This window comes from Medicago sativa, chromosome 6 (assembly GCF_051527215.1).
Source record: "Medicago sativa cultivar Bolivia chromosome 6, Bolivia_mono, whole genome shotgun sequence".
Classification (NCBI taxonomy): Eukaryota; Viridiplantae; Streptophyta; class Magnoliopsida; order Fabales; family Fabaceae; genus Medicago; species Medicago sativa.
Window position 1 is genome coordinate 64986784 of NC_140754.1, and position 21033 is coordinate 65007816.

At 37.5% G+C, this 21033-nt stretch overlaps 1 pseudogene; it reads right to left on the reverse strand.

Annotated features, from left to right (window-relative positions):
- The window catches only part of LOC146916331 (uncharacterized), a 41555-nt pseudogene that overhangs the window by 20407 nt on the left and 115 nt on the right, over positions 1-21033 (reverse strand).

The window sequence follows — 21033 nt, forward strand, 5'->3', positions numbered from 1 at the left end:
TTGTGTAGGTAAATAATGCAAATGTGGTTAAAATTTGTTCTAAGATGCCAATTAAATCATGATTGCCTTAATTCCCATTCCAAGATTTGATTCTAAACCTTTAAAATGTATTGGAATGTGAGAATTATAGGTCATATGGTTCTTGCATTCTATGAACAAATTTTAGTTATGTTTGCACTCATTTTGCCTTTACTTTGGTTTGTTTTCCATCCTTTATGTTGTAGTGTCTTTCTTGCTTTACTTCTTTTGATATTGCCTTATGCTACTAACATTTTCATTTCATGTTTCATATTCATCATAAGCATCTCCATTCCATCCCATATTCATCTCTATTTCTTTCTTGCAATTTAATTTGTACCAAAGTTAGAATGTAAACACACAGGAGTTTTTGTAATATTTTCCTTTATGCAATTTCAATTTCTTGGCAAAGAGGCCATAGAATGTATCTAGGGTATGATGTAATAAGGACAATGGACTCTAATGATGTACACCGACACAAGCACCGACACATGCACACACACCACTTTAGGTATATAGCTAGAATATGCATTTTTAGATGTATGTTTAGGATTGTATGTTTAGATGTATGTTTAGGCTTTAAACTTAGAAAAATCAAATTTTCAAAAAACTTGAACAAACTTCACTCAAGCATTTTCATAATAAACCTTGGGGTCAAAACCCCATTGAATTTTCCTTTTATTTTCTTAATCAAACTCCAATGAAAAATAATCAAACTTTGACTTCTTTTGCAAAATGACTAATCAAACCTCACTCTTTTCATAATCTCATGCCTTTAAAGGCCTCTTTCTATTCTTCAAACTCCATTTTCAAACTTAAAATCAACCAACAAAAACAAAAACATTTTTGGAAGAGAACTACGGTGGATTTGATCCCTTAATCGGGTACGTAGGCAAGGAACCAAAATTCCTTCAATTCAACTAAAATAAAAATCCAAAAACATTCTTCTCCCTCAAATTCTTCACTTAGAAACTCTTAGGTTTAAATAAACACTTTCAAAATAGCATTTAAAAATAAAGCGCGCGCGTAGAAATTAAAGACGGTTCCTATAGGATACTATAGTCGTTATGGGTGCCTAACACCTTCCCGTAGCGAAAACAACTCCCGGACCTCGATTCTCAAGGGTTTTGCTTACTTTTTCCCTTCCCAAGAAAAAATAAGATATCACCGGTTTAAAAGGTTCAAACGTAATCAATGTTTGACACCCGAAAACCAAGATAAAACATTATCAATACCCAAATTTCCATCACCAATATCAAGAATCCACTTAGCAAACAACCTCAACGACTCATTCTCGTCATGATCTGCAGATGATGCAACCTCATGTTCTTTGTCAGCTTTAAAACTCTGCAGCGACGCCACAACAAAGAAGAATTAATGCATGCATGAACAATATTAGCACGACTTCCCTTTGGGACAACAGGTAAAATCTGCCGAAAATCTCCTCCTAATACAATCGTCTTTCCCCCAAATGGTTTATCAGATGCACCATCAATAACATTGCTCATAATGTCACGCAGAGTCCTATCAAATGCTTCAAAAGCCAAACGACTTATCATAGGAGCTTCATCCCAAATGATCAGACTTGTCATAATCAAAAGCTGAGCCTTTTTACTCTCCTTTTCAATCCTGCAAATTGATTCCTCGGTCAAAGACAACGGTATTCCAAAAAGAGAATGTGCAGTGCGACCACCAGGAAGCAGTAAAGACGCAATACCGCTAGAAGCTACATTCAGAACAACCTTTCCTTCTGAACGAAACCGATACGAAAGTGCATTCCAAAGAAAAGTCTTTCCAGTTCCACCATAGCCATCAACAAAAAACATCTGTCCCAATTCATTGTCAACAGCATTGACAATTTTTTTATAAGCAAGCAACTGATCAGTATTTAACGAACCAAAATGCTCTTTATGTTTTGACAACATCTCATCGTGGTCATAGGACAACTCATTAGCCAACAAAAGATTATTAAAAATAACCATAGGTGGGTTTATTATCTTTGGCATGCAATCAAACTCATCCAATGACTTCCCGTTCATTCTAAGGTATTTGTCAATATCAATCAAACAAAGCTGCTTCAATTCATCCTCTTGAATAGCCAAATCTGTAAAAAAATGAAAAAAATTATATATTATTTGGTAAGAAATATATAATATAAAAGTAAACAACATACTCGGATAAAATATGCAAATCTTATAACCTGGCGAGTTCATCAATCTTCGATGTTCATAAAGAATCCCGTCACAAAGAACAGGCCACATTTTATTCCAAACATTCAACGGATCACCCATGCACGAAGTGACCAATAAATTAGCAAATACTTTGCGGATGGTTGCCCCTGAGCCAAGTATAACAACTTCATCAATGGCATCAACAAATTCTCGATCATTCGCTAGCAAACCCAAGGCACCGCACGCCTCTCGACAGGAGTCATAAACATGGCCATCAACAGTACGAATGTCTTCAAAAGATGTACATCCTACCTGACGATTCAGCAACAAACGCATGTAATACAATTCTCTGGTACTCGGTGGAACAAAAGTCAATCTACCAACAGACTGTCCCTTCTTGCGTGGATTCCAACATCGATGTTCAATGTCGTAAGTGAATTTGCTAGGATATTGTACATAAGTTAAATGACGACCCTGAGGGTAAACCCGATTAGCCTCCATCCAAGCAAGAAACATTGTCTTCTTGTGTCTATTTCGAGTCAACACATCATCAAGGCTAGAACTTTCCCTAAACATAATTCTTTGTTTTCCACGAAGATGGAAGGTCAACCTCTTCACCGGAGGATACCTGCAATGAATATCAAAGGCAAATATCCTCCATATGGACTCAGATGGTGATAAATATCTGCAGTCATAGTATTGCTGAATCTCATCCACACATTGCTCTTCACCAGCATCCAACGTGGCAGTCACCCTTGAAGGTGAGAAAAAACACAAGAAGGGGGGTTGAATTGTGTTTTGAAAAATTCTTCGTTTCTCTAAACAACTGAATACACTGATCAGAAGCTAAGTGAGACAGCTTCTGAAGTGATGATCAGAATCTAAATGCAGCGGAATAAAACAGAGAGAGAGAAGAAGAACGACACAAAGCAATTATACTGGTTCCTTCCACAATCCGGAAGTAGTCCAGTCCCCCTTGCACTTCCAAGGAGATTTCACTATGAGTAATATCTGATTACAAATGCTCAAGCACACAAGCAAGAGACTTCCAATGCTCAAGCACACAAGCAAGAGACTTCCAATGCTCAAGCACACAAGCAAGAGACTTCCTTTGCTCAAGAACACAATCAAGAGACTTCCTGCTCAAGCACAACTGCAAGAGACTTCCTAACTAAACAAAATTACACAGAAAATTGTTTAAGGTTGAACACTTGATATACAATCAGAGGTGCTCGCAATACAAATCAGATACAGACTCAATGGACTTAAGAATTTCTAAGATATGACTTTGAGACACAGAAATTCTAAGTGAATGCAGAACAATTTCAGCAGAGGTTTGGTACTTGTGAAAATCTTGTGAGTCTTTCGTTCAGCGTTCTTGCATTACCAAATCTCTAGGTCTTCACTCCTTTATATAGAGGTGTGAAAGAGACGTTGTGAAATTGCCAGCACACCAAAGAGTCGTTGTTGAAGCTTGATCTTTCACCAATGATCTTTTGCCTGATTTGGTTGTTGTCCTATGAAGAACAAATTTGAAATCCATTCCTTATCCAAAGGAACATCTATGCAGGCGAGACCGTATTCTGGAGCTGTTTTCTTGTCTTGAAGTGCAGACACAAAACAGAGTAGTGGAGAACGTGGTTGTACAATTCGTACAAAGTACAATGTCAACGCTTTCGTCCAAATTGCAAACACACACCTTCAAACACCTTTGAAATGACCGTTGCAAGCTCCACTAATCCTTTGTTTGTGTTTTCGAATCCAATAGACAGCTTTTGCATTGATGATTCTTCAATTCTTGATTCTTTGCAAATCCAGTTGATATTCAGCTTCTGGTGAAATGACTTCTGATGAGGCAGCTTCTGATGATGCAGCTTCTGATGATGCAGCTTCTGATGAGATGACTTCTGCAGCTTCTGATGATGCAGCTTCTGATGATGTGACTTCTGGACCTCTTGTCTTCAGGAGCACTATTCTTCAGGAGCAGCTTACTTCAGGAGCGCTATTTCTTCAGGAGCAGCTTGACTTCAGGAGCGCTTTTTCTTCAGGAGCAACTTGACTTCAGGAGCGCTTTTTCTTCAGGAGCAAGTTGCCTTCAGGAGCGTCCAAGCTTCAAATTTTTGTTGTTTCCATAGCTCTTTATTTGCTCATTCAGAACCAATGATGATGTAACTTTATACTTATGGTCCTGTACACTTGAACAAATATTAGCTAATCCAATTTACAATTTTTAATACCTTGTTATCATCAAAACTCTTTAAGGTTTATTGTTAAACACATTTTGTTCCAACAATCTCCCCCTTTTTGATGATGACAAACAAAAGTATTTAAAATTGATCAATTGTTGTTAATCTAATTAACAAGTTGACTTTGGGGTTCTGAGGTTTGTAAGCTCAACTCCCCCTGAGTCTGATAGTCTTTAAGGTGAGGTTTGTAAGCTCCCCCTAAGTTCTATCCAGGTTAATTAAATTCATTTTGCGCAATAATTATTATCAGAGCTTAAAAGCAAAATTGAATCATTGAAAGAATTTACTTATAGATAAGAAGAATGGTTCAATTAACTTTACTTGAATTTTGATACTCCTTCGTTCATTCATAGCTTATACCAATAAGGTAAAAAGATAGAAGTTTTTCAAAAATTTCAAATGCCATTAATGGGGCTCAGAGCCTTTAAATACTTGTCACATATACTCCCCCTTTTGTCATTATCAAAAAAAATTAGAATAAATTTAAGCATAAAAGACAAAAAGATATGAGAAAAACTCAAACAGGAGAGAGTATAAAAGAAAATGAACTAAATAAGTCAGAGCAAAAATCATGTATATTCAATTGTCAGAAGCAGCTAAACAGTCAGAATCAGTAAGCATTCAGAAGCAAAAGAAATAAGACAAGATGATTTCAGAAGCAAGGACTAAGAAAATAAAACAAACAACAAACAAAGAAAAACACAAGGGTGTGCAACTAAGGGTTGGTTTGTTGTTGTTTCTTCATCTCTTCCATTTCTTCAATCTTCTTCTTCAACAATTCTTCAAGTTGTTGTTGCCTCTGAAGAAGAGCTTGTTCCCTTTCTCTAGCTTCTTGCTGCTGCTGTGCCATCTGTTTCTTCAGAAGCTTACACAGCCTTGCTTCTCTGGTCAAGTAATCCGTTTCAAAGAAGAAAGGCTGGTTTGCCAAGAGCAGTGTAGAACTTCTTACTCTAAGACTCTGATTCAGATTTTCCATTAGCCTTCTGACTGAAGCTTGCTTGACTATGATGCATTTAGCCTTGATTTCTTCAATAACCTCAGCTGCCCGGTTCTGAAGAGATACCCAGGAGTCTTCATATGCACCTGTGAGATCAATCGTCCTTCTTTGATCCACCAGATTGTGCATCTGACTCAAGATTGTCAGAAGCTCAGAATTGATATATCCAGATTCCAGGATGTTTGTGGGTGGATGTTCAAGGATTTCAAGATCAGAATCACTGATTTCTAAGTCTTGAATAGGGTTAGGAACTGGAATGGTAAGGTGTGTTTGTGTGTTAGAAGATGAGGGCTGGTCAGAATCAATGTGTGTGGTGGAGGTTGAGGCTTGAACATTGACTAGAGAGATGTCAACATCCATGGGAGTTGGTTCAGGAGAGTGTTCAGGTAAAGGTTGAAATTCAGTTTCAGATGGTGGTTGTTGTGGTGAAGTTGTTGTTTGAGTGTTGAGTTGGGGGTCAGTGATGGCTATTGGTGATTGTGGGAGTGTTGTGGGTTTTTGTGGTTCAGGTGTTTGTTGATGAGGGTTTTCTGAAACAACTTTTTCAGAAGCAGCTGCTTCTGGAGTTGTTTCAGAGGCTTTTTCTGAGGCTTTGTCTATGGGTAACTCACCTGAGTAGTGGAGAGCAAGATTGTCTAAGACAGAAGTGTCTTCTATTGGTTCAGGTGCTGATGGTGAAGAGGGTGAAGTGGGGATAGAGGTGACTGGAATCTGGATTACCTGATCTGCAGGGTCAGCTTCAGAAGTGATAGTACTAGGTGCTTTCAGAACCGCTTCTGAAGCTTTAACAGCCACTTCCTTGACTTCTTCAGACTTCTTCTTGAAAAATTCATCACAATTCTCCAGACCTGAAGCCTTGAGCCTTTGATCCCTCTCCAAATTGTATTGAGCTTCTTTCCTTTTTAATTCAGCTAGCATCTGAACAGCTTGCCCATCAGCTTCTTTCTCCATATCAGAAGTTACTTCAACCATTGGAGTGAAGATTAGTTCAGATGCCTTCTTCTTGTGCTCATTTGCCTTTATCCCATCAAGAGCTTTATTCAGATGCTCTTCTGTGATGACTGACTCTGATCTGTCCTTGCTTCTTTTTATGGGAATAGAAGCAGCCCTAATTTTCTTCTTCTCCATTCTATCTGCTAACTTATCAGCAGCGTATTCCTTAGCCATCCTTTCCATGACTGGAGTTACTTCAAACATAGAGTTTTTCAACTCAAGATGAGCTTTCTTCTTCTTCAACTTGGGATCAGCTTCTTCTTTCTCTAACTCGTCCAGAGCTTCATCCAACTTCTCTTTATGGTAGACAGTTTCAGTCTTTCCTCTCTTTCTCTTAACAACTTTCAGTTGCTTGACCTTATCAGCAGCAGCTCCAGGAGCATTTTTAACTTTCTTCACTTTAACAGGAGCAGCTTCATCCTGAGTGCTTGCATCTTCATAGTAGCTTCTGATAGAACACCTATGAAAATTCAGAGAATCAAAGTCCACTGGATTCTCTATCTGAACTTGCAAATCCCATTCTTCCAATTTCATGCTTCTTCCTTTGTAGTCATATTCAGGGACCATTCTTGAAGTAGATACTGAATCCTTTCGTTGCGAGCTTGATGATGCCATTTGATGATTGACGAAGATTTGAAGAAGATGAAGATTTTTAGGGTTCTAAGGTTGAGAGAATGCGCTTACTTCGCAAGAGGTTTGAGAGCAAATGTGTTTGTTGTGAGTGAGTAGTGTGTGAATTGACAAAGTGTTAAAAGTAAAACGATTGCAATTCAAAAGAGACAAACAAACATAACATTAATGACAAAATTGGGGGCGCGTGAAAAGTACTTTCAAAGCTTTTTAAATCATCATTGCCCTTTTAGTTATACGCCAACACATACAGGCCACGTAAGAAGTTCACAGAGTAACTACCAAGTTAGTGGGCCAGAAGTTTTTTTTTTTTTTTTTTTTTTTTTAGAAGGTAACTTCCAACGTTTCCACTAATTCAACTATTCAGAAGCAATAAATCCAGCTTCTGGACTTCAGATGCTGACGTCATCATCAGAAGCGAGTTTTCCTCAGAACCTCAATAAAGAGCTTCTGATGGACTACTGCTTCTGAACTAACTTCAGAACCTAAAATCCTATTCAGGAGCAAGCAAGCATTTAATCAGATACAAAGTGCATGTTCAAATTTTTCTTTATAAAATCAAATCTTTCAACAGTTAAAGGCTTAGTAAATATATCAGCCCATTGATTTTCAGTATCAATGAATTGTATATCTAAAATTCCTTTTTGAACATAATCTCTGATAAAATGGTGTTTGATTTCAATGTGCTTCGCTCTTGAATGCAAAATTGGATTTGTAGACAAACAAATAGCAGCAGTATTATCACAATAAATGGGAATACTGTTAGCAGTTATCTGATAATCTTCCAACTGATGTTTCATCCAAAGTAGTTGTGTACAACAACTTGCAGCTGAAATGTATTCTGCTTCTGCTGTAGACATAGCAATAGTTGTTTGTCTTTTGCTAGCCCAGGATATAAGATTATCGCCCAGAAATTGACAATTGCCACTGGTTGACTTTCTTTCAATCCTATCACCAGCATAATCAGCATCACAGAATCCAATTAGCTTATAATCTAAGGATTTCCTATAAAGGAGTCCAAGATTGGTTGTTCCTTTCAAATACCTGAAGATTCTCTTGACAGCAGTCATATGAGATTCTCTAGGATCTGATTGGAATCTTGCACACAAGCATACACTGAATAAAATATCTGGCCTAGATGCAGTGAGGTATAACAAAGAACCAATCATACCTCTATACAGCTTCTGATCTACTTTAGTTCCTTCATCTTCTTTGCTCAGGTTGCACGTAGGATGCATTGGAGTGTTCATCACTTTACAATCTTCAAGTTTGAACTTCTTCAGAAGCTCCTTTGTGTACTTTGATTGATGAACATAGACTCCATCTTTGCATTGATTGATTTGAATGCCAAGGAAGAACTTCAGCTCTCCCATCATGCTCATTTCAAATTCATCCTGCATTAACTCAGAAAATTCCTTGCAAAGAGATGCATTAGTAGAACCAAATATTATATCATCAACATATATTTGCACAACAAGAATATCTTTCCCAAGGGTCCTTCTGAAGAGTGTAGTGTCAACCTGTCCTCTCTTAAAATCATTTTTGATTAAGAAATTACTTAGTCTATCATACCAAGCTCTGGGAGCTTGTTTCAAGCCATATAGTGATTTCTTCAATTTAAAAACATGGTCAGGATATTTAATATCCTCAAATCCAGGAGGTTGCTTAACATACACTTCTTCTTCTATGACACCATTGAGAAATGCACTCTTGACATCCATCTGAAATAATATTATGCCATGATTAACTGCATAGGAAAGAAGTAACCTGATTGCTTCCAATCTTGCAACTGGAGCAAACGTTTCAGTGTAATCAATGCCTTCTTGTTGACTATACCCTTGTGCAACAAGTCTGGCTTTGTTTCTTGTTACTTCACCTTGCTCATTCAGCTTGTTTCTGAATACCCATTTTGTTCCAATAATGTTCTTGTGCTGAGGTTTGGGTACCAGATCCCACACATCATTTCTTTGAAATTGATTCAACTCTTCTTGCATAGCTAGGATCCATCCATCATCTGAAAGTGCTTCATCAACTGTTGTAGGTTCAATCATTGAGATTAGTCCAATCATTGACTCTTCTTGTCTGAAATGTGATCTTGTTCTTCTTGGACTATCTTTGTTTCCAATGATTAGCTCCTCAGGATGTGAAGACTTGTGTTTGAATGTGTTTCTGGGAGGATCTTCTTGATGTGAGCCATCTTGTGCTTCATCAGAAGCAGTTTCATCTTGCGCTTCTGATGTGGGTTCAGCTTCTGGACTATCTTCAGACTCAGCTATCTGATCAGGTTCTGGAGTAGCTTCAGGAACCTGTATCTCTGCAAAACTTTCACCCTGCTTTGAAGTTTTATCTTCAAGCTCCTTGTCATCAAATTTAACGTGCATAGATTCTTCAACACAGAGTGTTTCTGAATTATACACTCTGTATGCCTTTGACCTTTCAGAGTAACCTAAAAAGATTCCTCTTTGGGCCTTGGCATCAAATTTCTTTAGGTAGAGCTTGTTGTTCAGAATGTAACAAGTACATCCAAATTGATGAAAGTAAGAGATATTGGGTTTTCTTCCTTTAAAGAGTTCATATGCTGTTTTCTCCAAAATAGGTCTAATATAGATCCTGTTTTGAACATAGCATGCTGTATTCACTGCTTCTGCCCAAAAATGTTTTGGTAAATTGTTTTCATGAATCATGGTTCTGGCCATTTCTTGTAAAGTTCTATTCTTTCTCTCTACAACTCCATTTTGTTGTGGTGTTCTAGGAGAAGAGAATTCATGGAAAATTCCATGTTTTTCACAAAAAGCTTCAAATGGCTCATTTTCAAATTCTCCACCATGATCACTTCTGACTTTCAAAATTTTTGATTCTTTTTCAGATTGAATTTGAGTGCAGAAGCTACTGAATACATCACACGCAACATCTTTACTCTTTATGAATTTCACCCAAGTCCATCTGCTGTAATCATCAACAATGACTAATCCATATCTACTTCCATATAAGGATGCAGTACTTACTGGTCCAAATAAATCAATATGGAGTAATTCTAAAGGTCTTGAGGTTGAAACAAAATCTTTTGTTTTAAAAGATGATTTCACAATTTTCCCTCTCTGACATGCACCACAGAGTGCATCTGAATGATAGTCAATGTCTGGTAGCCCTTTCACCAGTTGTAACTTACTAAGCTTAGAGATTAACCTCCAGTTAGCATGTCCCAACCTTCTGTGCCACATCCATTTCTTATCATTCACTGATAGTAGGCAAATCACCTTCTGATCAGCCAGTTCAGAAAAATTGATTTTATAGACATTGTCAACTCTCTTTCCTTTGAACACAATGGATTTGTCTTCCTTGTTGATTACTGTACAGTTGGGTTTTTCAAAAAACACATCATAACCATTATCACAAAATTGACTAATGCTCAAAAGGTTATGTTCAAGACCATCTACCAACCATACATTATTAATCGAGGTAGAGGAGTTACCAATAGTTCCTGTACCTATGATCTTGCCTGACTGGTTGCCTCCAAATTTCACATTTCCTCCCTCTTTCATTGTTAGGCTGAGGAACATGGACTTGTCTCCTGTCATGTGTCTTGAGCAACCACTGTCTAGGTACCATGATCTTTGCTTTGGCACTGCTCTTAGACATACCTGCATCATTGACATTTTTAGATTTAGGTACCCATTGTTCTATGGGTCCTGGAAGGTTAGTACATAAGGCTTTACTCTTCACTTCTTGTACCTTGTGCTGTGAGTTGGATTGCTTCTGATTAACCATCACCTTAGGTTTTGGTACTTCAGAAGTAGTAACTGTCTTCTTCTGAAACTTAGACTTCAGAACCCCAGATTTTGGTTTCACCAGACTCTGAGGAATAGGTTCTGATCTTTTCAGGATCCTAACCTTTGAAGTTTTGGAATCAGATTTGATCATAGCCTTTGACTTAGAGTTCTTTGGCTTTGAAGTAATCTTAGCCTTAGAACTAGAAGCTTCAGGTTCTGATTGAACAACAGTTTCCAACTCAGCCCCTTCTGGTACAAAGAATGTTTTCAGACCTTCCTTGATGCATTCACAACAAGACTTTAGATTGGTTTTCTCCAGTTTCACTTCTGGAAAGCCAATTCCTCTGCCATTGTTCTTGTAAATGCTATAAATCATAGAAGCCACTCTGCTTCTGTCAATGCCAGATATAATAAAATCTTCAAGAGCAATTTCATGGTTACTTAAAGGTTTTTCATTACACTTTTCTTGTAGCTTCTGACATAAGAACCTGAGCTGATCTTCATATGTTTTACACATGAAGTCAAAGCCCCTAAGTCCTTGTTCAGAAGCTTTCAGATCCAATAAAGTTGATTTTTGCTGTTGTACCAAATCAGCATATTTTTCTTTTAAATCCTTCAACTCATTGGTTCTTACTTCAAAATGTGTAAGAAGTTCTTTAAGTGACTCAACAAGTTCATCTCTGGGAATTTTGGAATATATCTCATTTTCATCTTCTGAGTCTGAATTTGACCCAGCTTCTGAAGTTGCTGTTGCTACCAACCCAACAGCTACCTTTGCATCTTCATCAGCTTCCTCTTTATCAGATCCAGATTCACTACCCAAATCATCCCAGGTTGCCATTAAACTCTGCTTAATCTGCTTCTTGAATTTGCTTGGTTTGAATGTAGACCTCTTTGACTTGTCCTTTGACTTTTCTCTTTGAAGATCAGGGCATTCAGCAATGAAGTGACCTGGCTTCTTACAGTTGAAGCATCCCTTCTGATCTTCTTTCCTTGAGCTTCTGGAGTTACCCCTTCTGGAGAGAAACTTTCTGTTCTTCTTGGCCAGATATTGAAGTCTGTTTGAGAGCATGGCCATTTCTGCAGCATCTGGTTCAGAATCTGAACTTGACTGTTCTTCCTCTTCAGATTCAACCACTTTGAGAGCTTTTGATGACTTGCCTTTGGATGGAAGAGCTATTGATTTACTCTTCTTAGTAGACTCATGTTCATTAAGACTTAACTCATGAACTTTGAGAGAACTAACAAGATCTTCGACACTTAAAGTGTTTAAATCTTTAGCTTCCTCAATGGCAGTCACCTTCGGTCTCCATCTGGCAGGTAAGCTTCTGAGAATCTTGCTTACATGATCAGAAGCAACATAGCTCTTCTTTAGAATCTGTAGACCAGAAACTAAGGTTTGAAACCTTGAGTACATCTCCTCAATAGTTTCATCATCCTTCATTTTGAATAACTCATACTGATGTACAAGCAGGAGAGCCTTTGCTTCTTTGACCTTCTTGCTCCCTTCATAATTTGAACAGAGAGAAGCAAACATAGCTTTAGCAGTTGATTTGTCACTCATCTTCATGTATTCTGCTTTGGGTATGGCAGTGACAAGAGCTCCTCTGATAATATGATGCTTCTTGTAAAGTTTCCTCAGTTCTGGAGTATGTTTCTTTCTATCCACAGCAGCTCCTTCTTCATCAAGGACTAAACCACCAACGCCGTCTTCCAGAATATCCCACAATTCTTCATCTAGGCTCATGATGTAACTGTAAAAATTGGTCTTCCACCAAGAGAACTCTTCAGCATCTCCATTGAACTTTGGAACTTTTCCAACACTGGTTTTCTTACTATCACTATAATCATGTGAGACATTTTTATAGCTAGTATCACCATCAGGAGGAGGAGTAGTCATGTTTTTCTCAGATCTTTGACTGTTGCACGGTTAAGTGATACACAACAGACCAAGGCTCTAGATACCAATTGAAGGTGAGAAAAAACACAAGAAGGGGGGTTGAATTGTGTTTTGAAAAATTCTTCGTTTCTCTAAACAACTGAATACACTGATCAGAAGCTAAGTGAGACAGCTTCTGAAGTGATGATCAGAATCTAAATGCAGCGGAATAAAACAGAGAGAGAGAAGAAGAATGACACAAAGCAATTATACTGGTTCCTTCCACAATCCGGAAGTAGTCCAGTCCCCCTTGCACTTCCAAGGAGATTTCACTATGAGTAATATCTGATTACAAATGCTCAAGCACACAAGCAAGAGACTTCCAATGCTCAAGCACACAAGCAAGAGACTTCCAATGCTCAAGCACACAAGCAAGAGACTTCCTTTGCTCAAGAACACAATCAAGAGACTTCCTGCTCAAGCACAACTGCAAGAGACTTCCTAACTAAACAAAATTACACAGAAAATTGTTTAAGGTTGAACACTTGATATACAATCAGAGGTGCTCGCAATACAAATCAGATACAGACTCAATGGACTTAAGAATTTCTAAGATATGACTTTGAGACACAGAAATTCTAAGTGAATGCAGAACAATTTCAGCAGAGGTTTGGTACTTGTGAAAATCTTGTGAGTCTTTCGTTCAGCGTTCTTGCATTACCAAATCTCTAGGTCTTCACTCCTTTATATAGAGGTGTGAAAGAGACGTTGTGAAATTGCCAGCACACCAAAGAGTCGTTGTTGAAGCTTGATCTTTCACCAATGATCTTTTGCCTGATTTGGTTGTTGTCCTATGAAGAACAAATTTGAAATCCATTCCTTATCCAAAGGAACATCTATGCAGGCGAGACCGTATTCTGGAGCTGTTTTCTTGTCTTGAAGTGCAGACACAAAACAGAGTAGTGGAGAACGTGGTTGTACAATTCGTACAAAGTACAATGTCAACGCTTTCGTCCAAATTGCAAACACACACCTTCAAACACCTTTGAAATGACCGTTGCAAGCTCCACTAATCCTTTGTTTGTGATTTCGAATCCAATAGACAGCTTTTGCATTGATGATTCTTCAATTCTTGATTCTTTGCAAATCCAGTTGATATTCAGCTTCTGGTGAAATGACTTCTGATGAGGCAGCTTCTGATGATGCAGCTTCTGATGATGCAGCTTCTGATGAGATGACTTCTGCAGCTTCTGATGATGCAGCTTCTGATGATGTGACTTCTGGACCTCTTGTCTTCAGGAGCACTATTCTTCAGGAGCAGCTTACTTCAGGAGCGCTATTTCTTCAGGAGCAGCTTGACTTCAGGAGCGCTTTTTCTTCAGGAGCAACTTGACTTCAGGAGCGCTTTTTCTTCAGGAGCAAGTTGCCTTCAGGAGCGTCCAAGCTTCAAATTTTTGTTGTTTCCATAGCTCTTTATTTGCTCATTCAGAACCAATGATGATGTAACTTTATACTTATGGTCCTGTACACTTGAACAAATATTAGCTAATCCAATTTACAATTTTTAATACCTTGTTATCATCAAAACTCTTTAAGGTTTATTGTTAAACACATTTTGTTCCAACAACCCTATCAACACCCTTGGTTATATACTTAAACAAATACTTGATAGAGTTTGATTTGTTGCAATACTCCAGGTTAATGTGCGCCTGATACTTCATAATCAACTTTGGATTATAAGGAACAACACTTCGATTATCCAACTCAATGTCATTTTTCACAGTAGTAATCCCAGTATCTCTGCGTCTATACACTGGATATCCACCCTCGTCAAACGTAGTCCTACGAACAAACTTCTTTGGATAAAACTTTGAACAATGGCGATCTTTCATGCAAGGTGAGTTTGGTCTAGAAAAACCACAGGGTCCATGAATCATAAACTTTGACACAGTTGCATACAATTCTGGGTATAATCTTTCATCAGGAAGCTCAGCACAAATAACAGAATTAATAGACTCCGGAGAGTTAAGTTTATCCCGAGGATCAAGCCATAATAAAATATGTGCATGTGGCAAACCACGTTTTTGGAATTCAATTGTGTAAACATCTAAAAAAAAACATATTTCAATAACAACACAACAAATAAAATGTAAAGAGAAATAGATAATTCAACGAATAAGCAAAAGATTAAATCAACTTACTTGCGATTACTCTTCCAAAAAATAAACCTTTCTTAAAATCATTCATCATCTCTTGGAGCTTAATCTGGAAAACTCTGCAACATATGTCTGGTCTATATGATGATTGGTTAGAACTCCTCGACAAATGACGACGGATCTCAACCCAATTAGGATTGCAAGTGAATGTCAAAAACAAATCAGGATATCCATGTTTTTTACATATGGCCATTGCATCCTGACAATTATTGAACATATATCTTCGACCCCCGGTAAATGAAGCCGGCAAAACAACCCTGGAACCAACAGACGATGCATCAATATCACCACGACTAACAGCCTCCTCTATACCGGTTAAAAATCCAGAACGAATTTGGCCTTGATTGTTTCTAACATAAGATAATCTCTGATTCTCAACCATGGAATAGAGATCAACAACAAATTGTTGAAAAAGTCTTCTCCCTTGAAAAATAACAGAATTCTCAACACCACGCTCCTGCAAACGAAAAGCCACAAATTCACGCAATGAAACACGCACACGTTTCTTCACAGAACGTGTGGTAGTACGACGGTTAAGTTCAATATTCTCCTCATATTGGTCCTCCCCCAAAGGAAACAATAAAGGATATTGCAATGGAATATATTTCGAATGCGTCTCGTGTATACGTCGCAAAGACCCATCTGTCTCCCTGACGATAATATCTCTACCATCTTCGGAATCATCAAAATCTCCCACGATTAAAGCGGCAACCTCGCTGATCTCAGGAACATTATATATGCGTGAATCAGAGTTTCAATTCCTAAATAAACGTAGCTTGACGGGAACACCAACATTAGCTTCACGAAAATCACGAACCATTCTGAAACTCTTAACCAATTTGTTACGATCATCCATAACATTCATCAAATCTTGAACCAAAGAGGCGTCAAACGAATTTCCAGTTGAATGTGAGCTGTATATATTAAAACACATCATAAACAAATTTTAAAAACGAATTAAGCACGTGCACTGAAAAAAAAATTCACAATAAATTAAAGCAGAATTGATAATAAAAATAAAAACCAATCATGGACAAAGAAAATATAAAATAATTAAAGCAGAATTCATAATAAATTCACAATAAAAATACCTAAAATGTGAGAGACGATTATCAAGCTCGTTTTCAGTGTCATAAATATATAATTGAGCAAATTTAGGTGTTTAACCTTCGTCTGGTACCAAGCTTCCAATCCTGTGATAATTTTGCCCTGATATAACAAACTTCGGCGGACCATGGCCATCATTTCTTCCAGTATCAATTCTACCCCCCAAAGATGTAAAAGCAAACATATTGTTATATGATCTTACATTGCTTAGAAAATGACCACTTCTTGGATCCAATCCATCGAACAAACCTCTAATGAGAGGTGGCGGCTCAATCATGTAAGGAAGCGTTATATTTCCTTTCATGCAACAAAGAGAAATATCCGGCGTAGTCGTCACAATATCTTTCCGAGCTCTCTCACCATACCACACCAAGGCTAGGCATTTTTGACACACTGTAGTCCTATCGCCAATATCAAGATATTCTAACACAGGAAAAAGAACAAACTTAGCATCTTAACAATCAAACTAACAAATAAGCAACACCTATTAACATCCAGGTGTGGAAAAAAAATCAAAAAATTAAAACATTGAAACATGATCAACACCGTGAAATATTAGCCTAATTAACTAAACAATAAATGGAAAATTGTTCACCTTCAAGCTCACCATCCCTGAACAGCGTAGAATTCAACAACTCAACGGGATTGACAGCCACAGAAACCGTATCTCCAAATAAGATGTCAGAATCACCTATTCAAAAAACAAACAATGTGGCATCCAACTTCATTTCAATAGTTGATTTAAGTTTGATTGATCACAATGGAACAACTGATGCGAAAGCATAATGAACCTTGTATCTATGCAATTATAAAATAAAATTTGAATACAACAAAGAACAAAATTCAATACGTAGATCTGGATGCTGCAATATACTCAAATTCAAGTTGGAAGAAGATGGTAAGTCTGAATTATATCTATACACTGGAAAATAATCAAACACCAATCAAAACATATGCAAAAACTCAAAAACAAATACCTGATAGATTTTGGAATTTCAACACTAAATACTTACAGCCACGTCTGAGAACAGGTCGAACGCTGCCAAGTCTGTCCCTCTTTCTCTTAAGCTTCTGCATGCGCTCAAACCTCCTCTGCCTTGCCATAGAAGCAGTAGTTACATCGTCCACAACATCCATGGAGTAATATAAGAGGTGAATTTTATAAAACAGTAAATAGGAGATAAGAATAAGATGAGGTTTACACAAAGGAAAGACACGGAATGAAATTTATGTGATATCAATGGTAAGAGTATGACATCCACGTTGCTTTATAAAGGATTTCAAAATGTGAGTAAAATGCACCAAAAACCTGCACACATTTGCTTTACATAACCAAGTGGCAAGAAATTAAAACACCTTGGTGACCTCTAGTGAAGCTACCACGTAAAAGACAAATACAAACTAAAACACATGTAACTTCCAAGCAAAAAACAAAACCATAAGAAAAACCAAAGGTGTTATAGCTCGATGCCCACCACAACACCTTTTAAAGTATCTGACGCAGCCCTACACAGTACGAAATAGGTAAATAAATTCAAATCCTTTTAGAATAAAAGTCTACACAGCCTATAATCCAATTAAAAACCTGACTCTTTTAGGAAGTAGTGGCTAAAAAGCGACTGAAAAGATAGTTATTTACTTGACATATAAGTAAAACCTTGCACAATTTTATGAGATGGCCATGACACGGCCTTACACATAGGTAAGCAAGCATGCAGACATAAAAAGGTAGCACTGGAGTACACAATATCACCATAAAGTCGACATAGAAAAACCTTTGTAAAGATATTCATAAACTGTGAGTAGAAAGTATTAAGGGACAATCTCTAAAAAAAAATTGTTCCTTAAGTTTTGGTCCTTAAATTTTTTTGGTCGATAAAGAAAACATGTGGATCAACCAAATCCAATACTTGATGAAAAAGGAAACACAGTTTACGATTTCAGGAAGAGCTGATGTGAATACAATGATGCCATGCATGACAAAAAAAACATATTCATTGTGATTGCACATCTCAAGATTACATTATTTCCAACCAATTCAATTCAAAAACATTCCATTTAATCATGATCCATACAAACTGCCTTATAAAAATAAACACTAAATAAGTTATAAGATTATGCCAAATAATGATTCACTTAAGACATTATCAATAAGTCATAGGATTATAATAGTGCATTCAACAGAGTTATACATTAACAAACCTATCAAACAAATACCAATACATAGCACCTGGAATGGCATGGAACCAACTAAACACTGCCCAAAAAAAAAGGGAGACTAACATAAATCTCAGACAAACAAAGAGCTTAAAATCATAATAGAACAGATTGCTAGTTATTACAACAAACCAAAGCCTATGCAAAGCATTAAGCTCTAGAAAACTAACATAAACTAATAAGACCTAGGCACAAAGCAACCAATAAACATAGATATTAAGACGATGAATCCCTGCAGACGCATCAGATTCTACTCTTCTTTGAGCTAAAAGATAATGCTTCATCTTCGGATCCACGGCACAGTGTCAGGAAATCCCTTTTGGCTTCACAATTCACCCACATATCAGACTCAGTAAGACTAACAGCCGAGGGACCTTCAGACATAGGACCAAGGCGCAAATCCAAAGGATCCTCCACTTCCTCCAAATTGCCAGTCATATTAGAACCTTGATCCGGAACAACAGGATCAAAATGAACAACGTCAACGGACTTTGCCAACTTAGAATCTACACAATAAGAAAGGGAGTTACCCTTGCCAACAGATTGACCTCCACCAGAATCCTCAGAATCCAAAACAATAGCATTGGAAACAGAATCACCCCTAGAGCGAATGCAACCAGCTTCATCGACTATATAAGACGATCCGCCAAACGTTTCCGGAGCACGGCGAGGAGCCTTTCCTGAATCTTTCCATATAAGCTTTCCATCAGCATCACGGCGATACTCAGCCCTCACATCATTCACCTTGCCAAGAGATGAAGGAATGATCGATAAAAAAGACGGCTTGAATATACACTGGAAACAAACAAAATATAGTTAAATATATCATCTATAGCATGCTGCATAAATGTAAAAATATCAATAGCACACGCAGATCAGTTGACACAAACAAAATACCTTCTCAGGAGTATAGTTCCTACCATCAGCCCGGTAAGCACTGATCAAAACAGGATCATCAGTAATCCGGACAACCTCAAGAGCATCATCAGACATAACTGGAAGACCACGAATCTTCTTAATAATGAAGAGAAAATTTCTGCCCCTAAGTTGTTCCATTCCCAAGAAACTGGATGCAGTATCACGCCCCTGATGCATTCAACGAAATAGAATATTAATAAGTTAATTTTATAGCAAAACTCTGCACACAAACAACTACCAAATGGAGGTTTCCAAGAATTTCAAAGTCTTAATGAACAACATAAGTGAACTACTCACCAAAACGTTGTAATTCCTTGAACTGATTCCATGCAGCAAATCATCAAAAAAACCAAACACAGCTGATCCAGTATGATCAACCACTGATATCTTGATCCAGCACCTGTGAAAAATGCAAAACATGAATGTAAAAATATAAAATCCAGTATGAAATACAACAAAAAATGAGAAAATTCCAAAGGGAATAATTCATACTTGGACACAACTTTGAAACCCCCCACATTGCAGTTATTGCAGAAATATGCACCATTCACAGGAGTCAAAACTTTGTTACAGCCACACATGGGATACCACCAAGCATCAGAGTGAAGCCCTCGGGCAACTTTTCCATACACAACAAACATACCACTCTCGTATGAACGTATCAGCTCACGAACAGTCTTAACCGCATACATGCGTCTAAACAGAGAACTGTCCGGAATAACTGGACTGTGATTAGCATTAGCCTCAAACAAAGGACCTCTAGCATCAGATTGAAGAAGTCTACAAATCACAAACAAATGCATCAACAACAAAGTCCACTGACCACACCATACATTTGGGAATTCAAATCTCAAATCAAAACATACCCAATCCTAAACTGCATAACCTCTCCTATTTGAGGGTTCAGTAATAGCCTAGTGACATCCCTCACAGATTCAACCACAGCAATGCCTATGACATAAACATCACATGTCCGCTAAATCAATATATCGACAAATGGTACCAAAATATGATCACGTCAATAAGTAAAATAAACATTACAAAAAAAACCTTTTTCCCTGTTAATCTTTACAAACTGCAGCACAACTACAGGGAGACCAGCCGATGATTGAGTGACCAACTCTTGAAACTTCCCAACATATTCTCCATACAATATACACTCGAACTTACCCCTGAAGATAAAAAAAAAACCAACACCATGAACAACATCTAAAACAATAACACTCCAAATATTTAAACAAACATATGCAAAATAAAACCTAATGTCAGCAAGCACAATCTTCAAAGTGGTGGTCATGCATCCAGTTGAATCCTCAGCGGTTTCATAACAAATAGCAGTTAACAGTCCAATAACATCTATCACGAACGAAAAAAACAGAAATCTCATAAATCCATCATATGAATATTTCACACCAGAGAAAGATTACAATGCTTACCAACCAAGTAACCAACACCTAGAGTTGGTTTTGCCAAAACGTTGGATGGAAGAAGTGAAAGACCATCCCCATGAAACATAAGCCCATCTGTCTTTCTCACATATGAACTTGGGTGAAGAACAATCCTATGCTTGTTATAGGTTACCTTCAACAAAGCTGTGTCAGGAACAACATGAAAGAAGGCGAACAGATACACAAACTCCTCAGCCAAAACATTGATAAAATGATCAACAGCCTGAGTTGGAACAGATGCTAAAAAATTTTCCCCCTGCAAACATAGTAAATTTTACTATAACACAGAATCTAATAAAATCATATGTAATAATAGAAATCAAACAAACAAACATCCCAAACGTCAAATACATTACAAACTCAAACAACACCTCATAATGATCATTACATGTCGGTCAAGCAAAATCATCTCAATGCAACCAA